Source organism: Enhydra lutris, unplaced genomic scaffold (genome assembly GCF_002288905.1).
Source record: "Enhydra lutris kenyoni isolate GAN:26980312 unplaced genomic scaffold, ASM228890v2 scaffoldscaffold15, whole genome shotgun sequence".
Lineage (NCBI taxonomy): Eukaryota > Metazoa > Chordata > Mammalia > Carnivora > Mustelidae > Enhydra > Enhydra lutris.
This window is the reverse complement of record NW_019154099.1, coordinates 39,581,340-39,586,505: the sequence shown is the minus strand read 5'-3', so window position 1 is coordinate 39,586,505 and position 5,166 is coordinate 39,581,340. Positions and strand designations below refer to the sequence as shown.

At 35.1% G+C, this 5,166-nt stretch overlaps 1 pseudogene; it reads right to left on the bottom strand.

Moving 5' to 3' along the window:
• Positions 1-642: 642 nt before the first annotated feature.
• LOC111147116 lies at positions 643-929 on the bottom strand (annotated as a pseudogene).
• Positions 930-5,166: the final 4,237 nt, after the last annotated feature.

Genomic DNA, 5,166 nt, shown 5'->3' with positions numbered 1-5,166 from the left:
AGGATTAAGAACTTTATACATTTACTTTGTAATCTTAATCACCGCTAGCTTTTTTTTTTTTTTAAACAAGAAGTTTATTTAAACAACAAGACACTTGACTTGAAGGGAAAACTATCTAGGATTCATTTCTTTTAGAGTAATTTATCCCTACTTAAAGACAGATTGCTCTACATTTAACAGCTACATACAAAAAAGTTACAAAATTGTCCTTGGTTTTACAATGATAAATGAAAAACATTAAAATTCTCCAATTGAACAAGGTATGCAAGGATTTTTATTTTGTTCTTTTTTTTGTTAAACAGTGAGAGCAAAATAACTTATTAGAATGTAAAGATAAGAGCACGCCACTAATGGAGAGAGGGGGTATTTTCACAGAAGCAGTATTTTCCCCCATCCCATCTTCATTTGATGTCGATCAAAAGATACCATTGGCCATTTAGTTAAAAAAATGCAATATGCTTGTGCACATACCCAGTTACTTTATGTACAATAAAGGAATGCGGAAGGGGAAAATGAAAGAATAGAGAAAACTATACTGTAGTAGTCAGGATGTGGTGGAATCAAATTGTGGCTTTCTAATTGAGAATATCTTCTCCGTCTGGAGGAACAACAAGTTCTGGAGTCAAATAACAGGTTCCCTTTTTAGTAGACACCTCCTGTCTGCTGCTGGAACACAGCAACTGTATCTCCACGCTCCATTTCCAACGGTGCAGGTGTCTCTGTTTCATTGACTGGCTGCCCAGCAAATCCGAATCTGATCTGCCTCATTGACAAACCCTCTCACTCACGATAGGCTTTCATTAGTTTACTAAGTGTGTATGCCTCTTAATCTTCAAGTGCACCACAGAACCATCCTGCGCCGCAAGCTTCAAATTAATACGATCGTAGTTCTCGGTCTTGACTCCTTCCTTGGTCGTTTCGTAGGCCATGGTGAGCGCTGAAGTCTTCCCAGATGCCACTTCACAAAAGAGGTACCAGGTCCGCACCCAAGGAGCACAAGGCAGCACCAGGAGCCTCAAAAGAAGGAGGCGGCGACCGGGGAGGAGGGAGAGGGTGCGCGCACACACCGCTGGCTTTTTAAGATAGTTTCTACGACTGTAAAATGGAAGGACTGAATTAGATTGTAGTAAAAGTATTTTAGTCCTGAAATTTCATTATTTTGATAATAGACACCATTTCTGTACCATAAGCCAAGTGTTTCATATACATTACTTCATTTAAGCTTCATTACAAACTGTAAGGGAGAGATCATTATCCCTATATTAAAAAACATAAAATTAAATTTCAGAAAGTTATCTCCCCAGATAGGAGCAAGAATCCAAAGTCAGACTTTGAAGCTATCAGCCTTATTTTAAGAATTTGTGGGTTATTGAGGTATATATTATTGAGTTAAATGATAAAGTATTAAGGTAGCATGGGGTCAAAATCCATGTAGTGACTTAGTCAACATTTATTAAATATTTAATATGAGGATGCCATCATGTTTATTCTAAGCAATCAAAGATTTTTAAGAGCCTGTATCAAGTTATCTTCATTATTCAATATTTTATTAAATTACATTTTTTTTACTTTTTTGTTGTCTAAAAGCATTTTCAACAAGTACAGAATGCATAAGGATCATGTCTGAGTAAGTACTCATTAATAACACACATGTACAAATTAACAATTGATCAAATGAATGCAAAATACATATAGTGATTTTCAGTATCTTTTTAAGCCAGTATATACTACCCACTTTTCTCCTCTGGCACTGGAGTGGGGACGAGAATCAAAATCTTTTTTCCTGATTCTGCTTCTCAGCTTAGCCAAGTCATTTTATTTTTTGACAATTATTTTCTCTCTCTCATATGGTAAAGAGTTTAGATATTAATTAACCTCTATCTAGATGTTATCACTGATATTTCTATGCATTTTTTTGACATGGCCACAAAGTAGTATTTCATGGGAACAACCATGCCTAAGATGTTTAAATTATTTCATGGAAATTTATTCATGGTGAAAAACTTTGAAAATTTCAGAGTTAAAAAGTTAACATTTTCTAAAACCTTTTCTTGTTCTAAAGTGACTGTGACTCACAGAAGATGATGAAGTATAACATTTTTCTCAGGTGATTGATCTGTGAGACACGCTTTAGGAAATGATGTTTCTAATTCCTCTTTTCTTTAGCTAATTAGTACACATACAGAACAGAAAGATTCCATTCCAAATTACATGGAAAATCTAAATGAGATGTAATTTTTAAAAATTTAATTAAATTTACATGTTGTTTGGAATTTTGATCTTTCTCAGATTAAATATTTTAAAGGAGTCGAAGAATAGGGATCTATATGAAAACATCACAACTAAAAGCCAACACCCGCTTATTTTTTTTTCTTTTATAAAAGATGGATATAATTTTTTTTATTTTTTATAAACATATATTTTTATCCCCAGGGGTACAGGTCTGTGAATCACCTGGTTTACACACTTCACAGCACTCCCCATAGCACAAACCCTCCCCGATGTCCATAACCCCACCCCTCTTCTCCCAACCCCCCTCCCGCCAGCAACCCTCAGTTTGTTTTGTGAGATTAAGAGTCACTTATGGTTTGTCTCCCTCCCAATCCCATCTTGTTTCATTTATTCTTCTCCTAACCCCTTAACCCCCCCATGTTGCATTTCCACTTCCTCATATCAGGGAGATCATATGATAGTTGTCTTTCTCTGATTGACTTATTTCGCTAAGCATGATACCCTCTAGTTCAAAGATGGATATAATTTAACAAGCTTTTAAAGGAAAGCTTAAGAATATCTTGGAAGGAAATAATAATGGCAACATTTACTGAATCTGGGAGGGTGTTTTTGAATAAATACTAGGTAATCATAACTAATATTTTGGTGGACAAAAACAAAGAAAAAGGAAACAAACTCTACTAGTAACACTTGAAATGATTAGATGCTTTATTTTGTATTCCTTAGCAATTGGTCATTTGCTTTTTTTTTTTTTCACTTTTGAAGTTTTAGCTTAATGTTCTTGAATCTCATGTCTGCTAGCTTAACATAAACTCCTTCCCCTCAATAATTATAGGAAAGTTCTTGGTGGGGGTGGTCCCTAATGAACGTAAAGAAGGAAATCCCAATTAGCTGTAGAAACCAAGAACAATACCATGGAGGGAGGAATAACACCATGGCAGTCCTTGTGTGGGAGAATGGGAAAGTTTTAAGAGGCCTGAGTGATAAAATTCATGACGAGAATAAAATGTGGAGTCCACGCTACATCTAGTAGGTGTTTGGCATATTGAAGTAAGATCTGTGAAAGAAAATGTGGAACAGCTGGTCGTGTATTTTTAAACAAAATATTAAAACATAAAGCTTATGGAAAGGGAGAAAAGGTTTTCGTGATAAATTGCAATCTAAAAATTTCCAAGGGAGATTTCATGTGTTAAAAAGTTTTCAGATTAATTATTATTATAGTAAGGACTCTGAAATCTTCTTGGGACCAGTATTCTTTTCTGAAAACCTCAAAGAAAGTTATCTTTGGAGGCGAACATGTGTTTATTTAGCTTTACATACAGCTTTCATGTTGGCACTCACTTGCTCAAATATCTTCAAAGATTAGTGCTTCCTGAAAGACAGAGTACATGTGTTTGAACCTCTCAATAACGAGCCCAATGTCATATTTTTAAAGAGCATTTACATTTTCTTTTTTTTTATGAGCCCTTTAAACAAAGCTGAACCCACTAGAGGCAGTTCAACCAACATTCCTTATACATTTACTTTCTAGACCATACAGAATGCTTGTTTTATTTCCATTCATCCTTCAGATTCTGTAACATTGATAAATCCTCCTTAATTATTCCAACATATACTGAGCTCTTCTTTTTCAAAAACTTAATAGTGCTTATCTAGACTAGAGAAACATAAGATCTGCAAGCTGACACATTTTAATAGTTAAATTTTATGCATTTTTTCCAACAAAACAATGATAGGCTATAACTTATTTAATATAATGTATTATTAGTTATAAATTTAATCAGAGGATTATAGAATACTCCCTTTACCCTTGATTTTACCACCACACCAACAGGGCTCCAGTATAATAACAAGAATTATACCTGAGTTGAAAGGCAGAATTCCCCCAAAGAAGAGTAATTAAGAGAAGCACAAAGTTAAGAATAGAGACGAACATATTAAGCACAGTTGAACTCCTAGTCAGATTAACATAAATCCTCATGCTTAGTTCCTAGTACCCAATACAATATGTCTGCCTTTCTTAAAAAAAAGTATATATATATATATAATATATGTGAAAAAACAGTTTGAGGAGACAAAGCAATCATGAAAAACACATTCAGATATGACACAGGTGTTAGAAGTATCAGAGAGGTTTAAATGATTGATATGGTAAAGGGCTCTGATGCAAGAGTATGATAAGTAACATAGAGAGAGAGATGGGAAGTTTAAGGGAGAATAGAAAAGAAGAACTGCTCAGAATAAAAAAAACACAGTGACAAAAATGAAGAATGCTTTTAATAGTTTCGTCAGTAGATTTGACACAAGGAAAGAAAAGTGAATAAGAAGAAACTTCTAAATTTGCAAAGAAACTTCTGAAACTAATGATTATCTGGTCTCTGTCCCCTTTCCTGGCACAGAGCTCCTAAAATTTGGAATTTCCTGTGAAGAGAGTGGTATTGGTGTTTTTGTTACGGTAATGAGATGACTTTTGGAATGCCCTCACCTAAGGAACCAACCACACTGGAGGAGTCCCCCCTGTGATTGGAAGGTAGGAACTTTTTTTTTTCAATTTTTTAAATTTTTTTTAAAGATTTTATTTATTTATTTGACACAGATAAAGAGAAAGAGAGAGAGTGCACAAGCAGGGGGAGCAGCAGACAGAGGGAAAAGCAGGCTTCCCGCTGAGCACAGACTCTGATGTGGGGCTCCATCTCAGGGTCCTGTGATCATCACCTGAGACACTTAATTGACTGAGCCACCCAGGTGCCCCAAGAAGGTTGAAAATTTTACTCTCACCCCTGTTCTCTGGGGAGGGAAAGGGGCTGAAGGTTGAATCAATCATCAGTGGTCAATGATTTAATCAGTCATGCCTATATAATGAATCCTCCATTAAAAAAACAAAAAACAAAAAAAAAACAGACTTTGGAGAGCTTCCCAGTTGGTGAACACATA